This window comes from Lissotriton helveticus, chromosome 12 (assembly GCF_964261635.1).
Source record: "Lissotriton helveticus chromosome 12, aLisHel1.1, whole genome shotgun sequence".
Lineage (NCBI taxonomy): Eukaryota > Metazoa > Chordata > Amphibia > Caudata > Salamandridae > Lissotriton > Lissotriton helveticus.
Window position 1 is genome coordinate 379,935,930 of NC_136073.1, and position 14,620 is coordinate 379,950,549.

General features: G+C 44.0%; 1 pseudogene; it reads left to right on the top strand.

Moving 5' to 3' along the window:
• Positions 1–2,985: 2,985 nt before the first annotated feature.
• On the top strand, positions 2,986–14,087 carry LOC144798030 (uncharacterized; annotated as a pseudogene).
• The last annotated feature ends 533 nt before the right edge of the window (positions 14,088–14,620 follow it).

A 14,620-nucleotide genomic window follows, 5' to 3' on the forward strand; every position in this document is an offset into this window, starting at 1 on the left:
GACTCGCCATTGCTGACCTCACACTGACGGCGTCCGGCCACTCCACCTCTGTCCAACAACTACAGCAGCAGGTCACCACCCTCATAGATCGAGTTGAGGACGCGGAAGACTGTAATCGCCGCAACAACATCCGCGTCATTGGCCTTCCGGAGCGTTGCGAGGGGACCCGTGCTGCGGATTTTATGGAGCAGTGGTTCTGAGTCCATGTCACTGCGGAGGGCTTATCGCCATATTTCTGCATAGAGCGAGCGCATCGGATCCCGACCGGTAAACCCAGGCCGGGCCGTCTGCCCCGTCCTCTGATTGTGCGGATACTCAACTATGGGGATAGGGACATCTTACTGCAGAAGGCCAGAGACAAATCCCCCATTCAGTATGAGAACCAAAGAGTATCCCTTTATCCGCATTATACCAACGTGGTCCAAAAACAGCGCTCCTCATATGTGGCGGTGAAGAAAAGACTACAAAAGGCCAACCTGAAATATGCGCCGCTGTTCCCCGCTAGACTAAAGATGGTACATGGCAGGAAAACACACTTCTTTGAGAGCCCCGCGGACGTTGAGGAATGGCTGGAGGTGATGGGCATGTACGGGAGTCAAGACACCACCCGAGAGACTGCTGCCAGTGGGTCGAGGGGAGCCTCAGAACATGAAGATGGAGGATCCCTGGGGTTGGAGAGGAGAGCGGGACGACATGGCCCATCGCGGGAACAACAGAAGGAGGACCAGCTAGGAGCATTAGCGATGGTGGGCACGTTCCGGGAAGACCCGGGAAAGATCGCAATGGACTCGGAGGACAGCACGGTCCACTCAGACTCGGACCACAGTGTGGTCCTGTTCCCCACTATCACGCCCCGAGCGGCGGATGACATGTTGGACAACTGAAGGAGTAGATGGCTCCGCTCGGAGCAGACTGGCTGAACTGCAATTCTGGTATCCTTTATAATGTGTACACTGTTTATTGCTCTAACTGCTCTCTTCTGCTATGTAGAGATGATGGGGATATTGAGATAAATGATTTCTATTGGCCTATTCTGTGGGAGACTGTTGATCCCCCTACCCGGCCGGGTTGGGGGGCGGGGTGTGTGATCCCCGGTGGGACACAGACTCAATAGGTCTACGGATTCATCCCGAGGAGATGATTGCAGTCAGTGGCTAAATGTATGATTCTAAAATTGTGCCCCCAGGGCGGTACGCCGTTGAGCCAGCAGCACCCGGTACGACCGAATAGACGATCGAAACAGTGCTTGGCCACCCCCCCACTGGCGTCTGCACTGGTGTTTGGACTTATTTGTTTATTGTTATCATGTTGGGCCCAGCAAGGTTGTTTTGCTGCGCCATGTTGGTTCAGTTCTTGAAAGGGAGTTTGGGGTTTGAAGTCTCCTGGTCATCCGGTATCAGGGATTGTGCTGTTGATTTACTGATACTCCTGCATCCGCTCACAGAGGATCATGGCTAACTCTGTAGGAACATATTGATTCACTACCTGGAATGTACGCGGGCTTGGGGCAATACAGAAACGATACCGAATTCACTCACTCCTGCTCAGACACCATACACAAGTTGCATTCCTCCAAGAGTCCCACCTCATAGCATCAGAGGCTCAGAAATTGAGGAAAAAGTGGAGAGGTACTATTTATTCCACGACATACTCAGCCTTCTCTAGGGGGGCGGCCATCTGGGTCAGACATGGGACGCCATTTGAGGAGATAGAGAGGAAAGTAGAGGCCAGGGTCGGTATATCCTAGTAAAGGGCACCCTGGATGGTGAATTAATAGTGCTTGGTAGCATCTATGCACCGAATTTCAATCAGGGTAAGTTTTTACATACTGTGGGTTTGGTACTTTCGGATTGGTCAGGTATCCCTTGGGTACTGGGTGGGGACTGGAACATGGTACTAGACCTGGGTTTGGATAGATCCCACCCCCCCTACAGATGGCTGGCGCCTCCCGATTGTCTGAGGTATTCACGACATGGGCAGAGGGTTGGGGACTGGCAGATGCATGGAGTGTATCGTACCCGGACCATAAGGAATATTCATATTATTCCCCTATACACCACTTACATACTAGAATTGACCAGTTCATGTGTGCATGAACATTGGTTTCAAAGATTGAAAACCCAGAGTATTTGGCCAAAACTTTCTCAGACCATAGACCCCTGTCGCTCAGCCTCCTTTGGAGCAGGGTGCCGACCCCCGTCCCTACCTGGAGGCTCAATTCGCTCCTCCTGGAGGATGGCCCCTTCCAGGCAACATTGTCCAATACCCTGACTAAGTATTTCGAAGGAAACTGGGACTCTGCCTCCTCAAATTTAGTGGTATGGGATGCCATGAAAGTTGTAGTGCAGGGAGCAGCCATAGGCCAATTAGTAGGAGCCAGGCAGGAAATCCATAAAAAACTTTGTGAGGTGGAAGACCAGTTTAGAAGGGCTTGAACGGGAGGCGAGTGTGGACCCAGGGAAGAAAGGGGAGCTGTAGTTAGGTAACATTGAACACGCTGAAGTGCTGGAAACACTGAGAACCATTGATTATAAAGAATACTTACGCTGCCAGCACTCTGAGGCGGACAGATCTGGAACCCTACTGGCCCGCCTGATACGAGACCAACCGGACCCCCCGGTGATAACACAGGTACTTGATAGATTGGGCAACCTGGTCCACTCGCAAACTGAGATTAACAAAGTGTTCCACGACCACTTGAGAGCATTGTATGCTCCCTTTGATAGTGAGGATCCGGACGGGGTATCTGAGTTTTTACAGGGTCTTCCTTTCCCGGTCCTAACTGATGATGTGCAGAAGGAGCTAGAGGGGCCCATCACGCAGCAGGAAATACAGGTTGCCATTAGATCGCTCAACCGCAACAAGACACCAGGTTTAGACGGACTCCCGGTGGAATTTTACTCGGTTTATGCAGACACCCTAGTACCGGTCCTGGAAAAGGTGTACAGGGCGGCGTTTGAGGAGGGACATCTACCCATCTCGAGGATGCAAGCTCTGGTCACGTCGAGACCCAAGCCTGGCAGGGATACTGTGGACATGGCGAATTATAGGCCCTTGTCCATGCTCTCCACGGAGTATAAGATTCTCAGTAAGGCCATAGCCCTGCGTCTACAACCCCACCTCACTACCCTCGTACATCTAGACCAATGTGGGTTTCTCCCGGGACGGAGTACGTCCCTGAACACGAGGAGGCTACATGCACTTATGACGACTACGCCACAGGAATATCCCCAGGTGGGCTGTATAGCTCTGGACCTAAAACAGGCGTTCGATTCCCTGTCATGGACATTTATGTTTGCAGCCCTGACACGATTTGGCTTCCCGGACTCCTTGATACGGTGGATCAGACTGCTATACACGGGTCCCTCGGCTAGGGCACGAACGGGCAGATATGTGTCGGACAGTTACCCGGTGTATAGAGGCACCAGACAGGGCTGTCCCCTTTCCCCGCTCTAATTCGTCCTTGCCCTGGAGCCCCTGGCTATGGCTCTCCGGGCCCAAGGGAATCAGGTGGGCATTCCGATCAGAAATGCACATAATTTAATATCTATATATGCAGATGACATTTTATTATATCTCGGGGACCTGGAGGCAGACCACACTGTACTTTATGACATTTTTGATCGATTTGCCACGTTATCGGGTCTGGCCATCAACCCGGAAAAATCGTATGGTTTCTATTTCAGAGATGCGCTGCATCCCGATTCCATCCGTTTCGGAATGCATCATATACCGGTAGCTCAGACCACGTTCAAGTACCTAGGGATACAGGTCTACAGATAACCGGAGGACCAATTGGATGGTAATCTTAAGCTTGCCATTACAAGTCTTCGGAACAGTGTGAGTTTCTTGACTTCCTTACCTCTGTCCGTTATGGGCAGAGTCGCAATCTCTAAGATGGTCATGCTCCCCCGGCTACTATACTATTTCGTAAACCTGCCTCTGATCGTTCCCCAACAGGTGTTTAACACGCTTAACACCATCTTGATTAGCCTTATCTGGGGCGCTGGTCGAAGACGCGTTAGCCTACGTAAGCTTCAGTTGGGGATTAGACTATGAGGCCTGGGAGTCCCTGCTTTCGTGAATACTATTATGCTAGTCAACTCCAATGGCTATCATACTGGGTAGCCGGCAAAAATCTCTATGAGATTGACTTCACGCCGGAGCGACTGGCGCGAGGGGAGTTGCACTCCCTGCTGTTGCCGAAAAGTAGGATCCCCCGGACTGTCACCCGCTTCTACACACGCCCTGTTGTGCTGGAGAAGAGCATTGTCCTACACCTCATCGGTGACGCCATATGCAGCGAACATCCCTTTACTGGGTATCCTGACACCGCAGGGTAGGATAACAAGGCATACACTGCGCCCCTGGACGGAGAATGGAATAGAGGTGGTAGGTGCACTCTTTGGAGACGGGACCCTGTTGGACCATGAATCCTTTTTACAGATTACAGGCGCTCCCCCTAAATTGTATTTATTACACGCCACAGTGTCGCATTATATTCGGAACACTTGGGCACCCCAACGACTCCAGCCCACACAACACGAATTAGTTCACCTATTATATTATATGGGAGCAGGGGGGCATCTAGTGCGCTGGTTATATACAGGGATCAGGGAACATGCTGCAATTCCACTCACAACGCTTAGGGACACTTGGGCTCAGGATGCAGATACAGTACTGACAGATAAGGCATGGCAGCTTATCATTGAACATCCCAGACGAGTATCGCGGAATGTCAAATTTAGATTCATACAAGTAATGGTACTTCATAGGGCGTATCTGATTCCAAAGAGACTGCACATGATGTTCCCGGACCCCCCGCACAGTTGCCCGCGTTGTGGAGAAGAGGAGGCTGGATTTCTCCACATGCTCTGGTCCTGCCCACGCCTGCGGGGATATTGGGCAGAGATATGCCAGGTATTAAGAACCACTACCCATCTGCCGGTACCTGAGGAGGCTCTATATTGCCTAGTGGGGTCCCGTAAAAGATCCAAAACACTGAAGGCCAAATTGAAATTCCTAGATCTGGCCCTGCTATTTACAGTTAGGGCACTGACAATGAGATGGAAATCCCCCAGGCCACCCAGGACGGCCGTGTGGCAGACGGACCTTGTGAAATGGGGTCGAGCGGAAGGGACAGCTCTTAGAAGGGAGGAGGAGAGGGGACAACTGAAGTATCCTATAGCACAGGAGTGGGAGGTCATGCTGATGGATCTGGAGGGGATAGACCTTCTTGCGTCACAGGATGATAGGGTATGAGGTCTACTCAATGTACAGAGCCTGGTAGTTGGGACAAAATGGTGCCCGGGGCAGCGTACGGACTACTTGTATCCCTATCACTACGGTTTACATAATTGCGATGTAAATTAGGAGGCACTTACAGAGGTTTTTTACCATGACCAGGAGACGGGGGATAGGGTGGGAGTGTTGGGGAGGGAAGGAGGGTGGGGGGTTGCCTTCTCCTAGTTAAGTATGACGATGTTGGAGAGATACTGCTGATCCTGTATATAGCGGGAAAGGAACGATATGTCACTATTGGTCATAGACATAGGAAAGTTTAGATTCCAATATTATTCCAACTGTTTGATTTAGATTATCTTTCCTGCTATATGGTGGGCTGATGGGAATATGGTAACAGTCAATGTTTATGATTGGGATGAAAACAGAAAATGTGACTGATGGATGCATATACCAATTTGTAATTGTGACACATTGCCCTGATCAGTCCTGAATAAAGAGTTTAAAAAAAAAGAATCAATTAAATAGTGTACACAATGAAACATATGCTGGCTAGATTGAAAGCAACCAATATCAAATAATTGTTATATAATGAACAATATATAACGAAGGTCGATGAGCAAATACCACCATTTACATATCTTCCAATGCTCCTACAGAAAGCACTTCTTTAGGTGCACCTATACCATACAATAAGTGGTCGCTGTGCAAGTGTACTAGCAGGCAGCTCTTTAAGTGAGCTGGAAAGGTGGAGGGTCTCTTATAAGCCCATGGGCAAATAGGAGTAACTAAGTCCTTTCCAAGAGGCGTGGCACATGTAATTGAGGACGTTGCTTAAAATATGTGGAATATAATCCTGTGCTTCACTCAGAGCTGACTAGTACTTTGGGGGCTGAATGTGAGTTTTGTGTCATTGCTTTTAGACATATAAGACAATAATGGAACTTTGCCTAAAACTAGCCAGATGTATTGCCTTTGCCAATGCTTGTTAGAAGTACAAAAAATGTGTAACAATTTTGTTGTACATAATTAGAACTGCAATATGTTTCAGTTCTGAAAATATGGCACTGTGAATTAGGCATTACTGCAGTCTTTTAAAGGAGTAGTGGTCTTCGGAGTGTCTCAATCATGCCGTTCTCCCTAGTACACACTTATCTCTGCAGTCTTTCACTCTGTTAACAAATTATATTTTTTCTCCCCCATCTCTCATCTGAATATCTCACATGTTATCTCTTTCCTCTTCAGCAACATATTTTCACTCTCTCTGACTGTATTGCTTACTTTCATCTCCAAGATGTCATTGGCCCCCATGCACACAACCAAACCTTTCACCTATTGGCACTGCATTTTCCTTTCCTTTAGTGCTTCTACAGCTGTGTGCCTTCTTTGCATACATTCCCACATTCACAATTGGCCCATACTTAACCATCACCCTGCAGAGTGGCTAAAGACTGGATGGGCAAATTACTCAATGACAGGCCCTGTGAGAAACACTGCCTTCATTTTTTACTCCATCCGCCACATTGACAAACACACGAATAGGTAGCACAATCACAAAAGCCATATCTTTCATGGAAAAAAAACTACAGAAACATAGCATCTGCAAAAAACAAATACTTTTAGGAAATGCAAGGTGAACGAAACAAGCAACAAGCGAAGTGTGAAAGGGGATTTCATGCCTGACATTAATTGTCTCAAAGGTTATTATTACAGTCAGAACATCTTTATTTTGGTAATCAAATATCCATAAAAGAAAAAACACATTAAGAACACATAAAAACATAAAGTATAAAATATGAAATAAAACACAATTCGTCACACAGTAGTGACATATAAAAGCACTACAGTTTCAACGAGGCAGTCTTGACCAGGAAACATTATAAAGTATAAAACACAATTTATTACACACAAAAATAAAAACCAACCTATTATGGCATTTATAATCACTGCAATTACAACAGGGACATCTTAACCGGAAAGCATGGTATGCAATGCACAAACTGCTGCTTTAAGAAGAACCTACATATAAGCGTGTCTCATCATCAGGCATTTGAAAGAGAAAAGTGAATGCCACCTTAAGATCCTTAATATTGTGTTTTTTTTAATGAGTGGAAGTAAAAAGTGCTTCCTATATCTTAAATAAAATCTGCAAAAAAGTGTAATCTTCTGCATGGACTGATCAGAACTCTCATCACAGGGGCAAGGGCAGGCATCAAGGTTCATTTGAAAACCCAGGGGGAAGAAAAATAAGTATTTTAATGTGCCAGCCCTAAACCGAGACAACAAGCTGTGTTGTCAGCATTCCCTTGCTGTAAAGAGGCAGCTGATAGAAGGGCTGACTACAGCCATGTTTAAATAGGCTGTCACTGTTGACTTCCCCCCATCCTTGTTCTATCTAGTGGTACACTCAAAATTAAACAGGGTCATCTGCACAGATTCCTTATTTACGTTGCAAAAAATGTCATGGTCTGAAGAGACACACTGTAAGCCAATCTTTCGAAAAACAGACTCCACAGCTGCAAACCATGGGATTTGGTGTCTCCTTTCACACCCATGATAGTTCGTAATAATATCCTTTGTTAAAGTGGCTTATTCATTTTTCCATACTGCTAACCACAGTCATGTAGGGCATGCTCTGATGTGATCATATATATGGTAAGTCCAGTTCTTCATGGCAGCATAGGAGGATGATATAGAGACAGACAGAACCTTTCTGCAGAACCTATTTTCTTTGATCTGTATGGCGTTGCAGTTGGAGATACCCCATATCCCACCTCCATATGTTGCGACAGGAGTGTGAATCTGCAACAAGGGCCCAAGAGTGCCTACTCCCTGTGGCTGGGGTAGATTACACAGTGAGCCAACTACTCTAGACAACTTAGACCTAGACGTAGAGATATGAGACATCCTGGACCCAGAAGAAGCAAAGGTAACCCCCAAATAGGAAAAAGTGATGGTGCATCTTAAACTGTTAGTACCTTCAAAAAGGGTTGCTAGCTGCTTACTCCTTGGACCACTTGCCATAATGTAGGATTTAACAAAGTTGATTCGTAAGTCCAAGGAAACTATAATGTTCACAAAGGCATACAGCAGCTGAAGCAGGACTTATGGTGTTTGCGCCATCAGCATTGCGTTGTCAGCATGAGGAGAGAAGGGAATAGTAGCGCTTGGATTATGGCTACATTTGGGGTAGCAGTGGCTAAAAAGGGTAAAGCTTATTAATATATAGTATAAATAAAAGAGGGGCCAAAACACACCCTTGTCTCACCTCCATAAAATACTTATATCATTGGACACCTTTCCATTCATGCTTATTCTAATCTTAGCCTTCATATCTCTGTGCAATACGCCATAAAGTGCACCAGTGCTTCAGACATCACGTAAGAGAGAAGAGTTTCCCATAACTTGGAACGATTGACGTAGTCAAATGCTTGAGACAAGTCCATAAATGGCAAGTGTAAAGAGGAACATTGCTGAATAGTCCCCACCCGATTTCTGAACCCGTATTGACAAGGCTACAGAATAGGCGTTTCCTGTTTACACTCTTTAATCCTGTTATACAACACCCTCCCTAAAATTTTAACAGATGTGCCTATTAGGGAAATGGGTCTGTAGCATCCCGGGTGAGAGTGATATTCCTTTTTAAAGAAGGTTACAATAATAGAGGTTTTCCAGGATTCCATTAGCAGGGAGTTAACAAGGTTGTTAAAAACATTCATTAAGAGTGGTGCCCAAATTCCAGGTTGCATTTTATAACATCAATTTGTACAGTCATTATTGAAAAAAATTCAATCAAAGCTGTTGCTATCAAGTTAAAGCTATAAAAATAGGGCCAGATACGTATTTAAATCCCTGCTAGAACGCTAGGAACTTTAAACAGTTTCCAACCCTCTTAATTGGTCTGTCGGAAATGTTTCCGAGTCGGTCGGAAACAAGGCTTCCGACAAGGGTTCGGATGAACCGAATGCCGTTCGGAGCCTTTACGACCAACATCGTGATGAGGCCCTTAGTTCATTTATTATATATATATATGAACACCTGTTCCTTTTTTTAGTAGCAGGATATTGGGTTATTTGGGGATACGGGTGGTGAACATTTTAAGACATGTTTATTTTAAAATTAAAATAATGTTAATAATTTTGAAGGTATGAGAATTTATAAATTAGATTTTATTTTAATTGTTCTTTTTTAATATTTAGCAAAACTTTTATTTTCATAAAGATATATATTTATGGTATGGGAAACATTTAGAAAAAATATTTCAAATAGTACAAACGTTTTCATAAAAATAACAATTAGAAATATTTTTATTTAAAAATCTATAATTTTTGTAATTTTTTCAAAACTGTAGAAATGATTAAAAAAATACATTGTAATTTTATTTTAAATATATATTTTGAATGTATAAAAATATCTGTTTCTGAAAATTTTCCGATTTTATGAAATATGAAATTTTGAAATCAGTTTTATTTATGGTTTATAGTTTTGGAAAGGTTGAAAAATAATTACAAAAATATTTTAATTATTAATAGCTATAAAATGAAATGTTGCTTTAAATGTAATATTTTAGTATGTATTATATAGGTTAGTAGTTTAGGTTAGTTTGCTTTTAGGTTAAATTATATTTAATATTAAATTTAAAAAAGGGGCATGAATATGGAGTATTGATTATGTTTTGAAATTGTTTAATTTGTATTTCCCTCTTTAAAATGTTTTTTATTAAAGTGGATATTGTAAATTCTGCATCTTTAGAGCCAACACATTTTTTCAATATCCATAGATCTAAGTGTTTTTATTAAACGCTACCCTTTTAGTGTCCAATCCCTTCCTCCAATATGGTTGGACTGGAGTAGATGTAGAAAATGTCACCCTTTTTGTGCCAAACTACTTCTTCCAATATGATTGTATTGGAGTGGGAATCGTAAATGTCACCTCTTTAGTGTTCAATGGCTTTCCCAAATTGGTCTAGATTGGAGTGGGAATAGTAAATGACACCCCGTTAGAATCCAACATCCTGCCTCAAATTGGTATGGAGTGGAGTGGGAATAGTAAATGTAGGCCCCTTAGTGTCCAGCACCTTCCCCATTTGGTTGGCTTGGAGGGGAAATAGTAAATGTTACCCTTTTACTATCCAATGCTTTCCTCAAATTGATTTAGATTGGAGTGGGAATAGTAATTTTCACCCCTTTAGTGTCCAAGGCCATCCTCAAATTGATTTAGATTGGAGCGGGAATAGTAACTTTCACCCCTTTAGTGTCCAACACCTTCCTCAAATTTGAATAGATTTGATTGGAAATAGTAAATGTCACCCCTTTAGTGTCCAACACCTTCTTCCAATAGGGTTGGATTGGAGTGGCAACAGTAAATGTCACCCCTTTAGTGTCCGAGGCCTTCCTCAAATTGATTTAGATTGGAGTGGGAATAGTAATTTTCACCCCATTAGTGTCCAAGGCCATCCTCAAATTGATTTAGATTGGAGTGGGAATAGTAATTTTCACCCCTTTAGTGTCCAATATTCCCCCAATAGAGTTGGATTGAAGTGGGATAGTAAATGTCACCCCTTTAGTGTCCAACGCCTAGCCCAAATTGGTTTATATTGGATTGGGAATAGTAAATGTCACTCCTTTATTGTCCCACGCTTTTCCCCAATATGTTTGGATTGGAATGGGAATCGTAAATGTCACCCCTTTAGTGCCCAACACCTTCTCCAAATTGGTTTAAATAGGAGTGGGAATAGTAAATTTCATCCCTTCAGTGTCCAACACCTTCCTCAAATTGGCATATATTGGAGTGGGTTATTGTTAATGCCACTCCTTTAGTGTCCAACACTTTCCCCCGATATGGTTGGATTGGAGTTAGAATAGTAAATGTCACCACTTTAGTGTCCAACACTTTCCTTTAGTTGGTTTACTTTGGAGTCGTGATAGTAAATATCACCCCTTTAGGGTCTGATTACGAGTTTGCTGGTCTTACTTCCATTCTGCCGCGGTCCCAAGTAATCCATGTAGTGGTGGTCTTTTGCCCGCCCTATTTAGATGTATGCAGCCTGAACCGCTGACTGGGCCGATGGAGTGTGTCCTGCCTGCAATGAGGCGGACTGCAATGTTGGCGATATGTACTCCAACTCCATCACCGTCACGAGTGTGGGTTCCCGCTCAACAGATTAAGAAAACACAGTTGCACTGGTGGTCACCTTGGGGAGGTTGCCCGACAGTACACTCTCAGCAAAGCACAATTGCAGTGCCCAATGGATGAATACTAATATAGCACACCTGATGTCCATTGGCCAAGTGGATACACACTCTAAAACACACCCTCTTTCAGACCATGATCCTTTTCCACTCACCTGCAGCACAGCAATTCTGAGGCAACATTTTAGTGAGAGAAGACAGGCCTTTTTCCCCATCCCTTTTACCACTCTCCACACACTTTTTAGCACATTTATTTTCATCTCTTGGTATATTTTCGGTTGCAATGTCACTGACTTTAATTTAAGTATATGGCCAGGAAAAAACAATCTGCGTTATTCAGAGGCAGATTTGTCAGTGATGGTGGATGAAATCAGAAGAGTAGAGCCACAATTGTTTGGAGCCCAAGTCCAAAATACTACTATCAGCCAAAAAAGGGAATGTGAGCCAGAATAAGAGGCAGAGTGAATGCTGTATGTACCACCCTGCAGAGATAGGAGGAAATTAGGAAGAGGTGGGATGACCTGAGGGGGGAGGTGCGTTCCCTGACCTCCAATCATCACCTGGAGGTTCAGAAGACTGGTGGTGGTCCTCCTGACACCCCAATAAAAAATTTTCCCTGTGGGGAGAAGGTCTTGCAGATCCTACATCATGAAGGTTTGACATGAATACCTGGGGGAGTGGAGCCTGGTAAGTTATAACTTACTAACTGTCACAATACCTCAATTTTCGGTTTCCTCTCAGTTCAGCTTTTGCCCCAATGTTGTGTACCTAGTTACCTAGTTTGTTTCCTAACATGCAATCTTCAAAGTATCAGAGATGTTGGATTATCTGTGTTAATTTGTATTGTTGCATATAAGATCACACATGTCAATCTTCATTACATTACATTACATGCCATGTGCTGGAATGGTGTCTGTAAGTGTATGTCTATAAAAAATATAATTCCAGGACGTGTCAATATGTAAATGTATGGTCCATCCTAACTGCATATTTTCAACAGGTATGTTACACTAACCAATTTGCAAGTGTTGGCAAGTTGAGATTAAAATGACTACAACTACCATAATGCATTCTTTCTGTAACTCAAAACAAAAGTGCCCATTCTCACTTGTCTGACATATTACAACTGATGTTCAATTCTCATGCATATACAAGGCTCTATTCAGAGAAATGTCTGCCTACTTTGCTTTATGTTGTCCTGATTTCCTCAACTGAAAAAACTGATAGCATGAGTGACACCATACCAAGTGTGTAGCTCAAATATTAGTGAGGCATTAAGGTTAACTCAGCTGATTAGAAGTAGCAGGTAACCTATTGACTCTACGCGGCTCAAATGATGACTAATACTAAATATAAAACCAAGTTGTGTGGTCGCCTGTTTTGTTCACAGCTAAGCCTTGGAATGGGCCTATACGCATGTTACTTCTCCACTGTGTTGGTTTGAATGGTTGGGCGATGTCATGTTTATTCCTTAATCCAAAATACAACATCTAAGGACACCCAGGGGCTTATTTACAAGCCTCTTGGCCACTTTTACGTCATTTTTCTCATGTTAGGAATGACACAAAAGTGGTGCAAGGGTCTTGTAAATCTGCCCCCTAATGAGCCACTTAATTCAAGTACATGCATTTACCGTCTCCAAATATCTTTTTAACAAGTTCATTACCAATGAAATATATTGCAGTAACAATCTATAACTATTTTGTTAGGTTTCTACTTACTGTGTCACAAAAGATTTGGATGTAGATACCACACTTCAACCAATAACAATGTTCTCTATTTCACAACAGGTCTATCTGGCAGAGCACCTGCCCAGAGCTTGGCTACAGAATAGACACACACTCCACCCCAGGACAAAGCCTTCAGTGATGACAAGACTCCTGTTGATCTGGATGAGGATGACAGTGCTGGTCCATCTGGTCAGCCTGGGCAGACGACAACAGTGAGTCTCACTGGCCCATAACTACACCTCCTACCCCAGCTACATCACTTCAGCCAACCTTAGTCCCCACAACCTGTGTACCTAGCACGGTAACATCTATTGTATGCCCCCAGTCCTGGATCCTGATCTGAGAATCACCACCCCATCTGCAGAAGAGCCAGGACCCAGAGGGAGCGGGCACCCTGGGCCAAGGGCACAGGGCTTTAGGAGTAGGGGTTATGTGCAAGATACTGTGGGCTGGCAGAGTGAGGACACTAGGGTGATTCAAACACGAGCCAACATTGACCAAGTCTTGGGAGCCTATCATGAGTCCCAAGGCATGATGGGCCAGGTACTCACTGAAACCTGAGAGATGAAGCAGTTGCAGAGGGACTAATATTATCAGATGGACCCACTCTAACATGGGTTCCTTAATTAGGGTGTTGCAGGACATTCACACATACCTGTGCAAGGCTTTTCCAGCAACAGTTTCCTCTTCCTGTGGCCCAACAATATCAAGATTACCAACATCTGCTGCAGCCACAGGAAGAGATGCCCTGCCAGAGGAAGAGACACCTGCAGACACCCCTGTTCCTGTAGCTGTGGATCCCCCCCAGCACTGGCAGGCGGGAACATCCATGCAAATTACCAGGAGGTGTGGATGGCAAGACCTCTACCACCAAGGAACCTCAGACCTAATTTCCTCTAGTGTGTGCAATACATTAAATCTGTGAACTATTTGTGGACACATTTAACTTTCTGATGACAGTAGTACTTTGGACATTGGACTTCAAACTATTGGGCATCTACAAATATGGTTTCATTCAGTTTGACTCACTTCATTTTTCTTATTTCCTGTTTCGTTTTCACAATGTTTCATTTCTCCTTGTTCACATAAGTAAATCAACTAGTCTAAAACGCATTGCCTGCTGTAGTATATTTCACATCTAGCAATGTATATACTTACTCCCATCTGAACTTTACAATGGCAAATAAATCAACTTGTGTAAGCATGGCTAAGTTGCATGGACGCAATGTTTAGCACAGGGTCACAAACATGTCTCACCAACACATGCATCAAAGTGTGTTCTCATGTGCCATCTTTACTCCTTTGTACCAAGAAAAGCTGGCATTATGTCAGATACATAGCAAAATGTACATGACACCAAGAATCTGTGCCAGTGATCACATTTTCAGTTGCAGACCTTAACGACATTAAAGGAGGGGATACATCAGACAATTTCCTATTGAATAGGCACAATAAAAT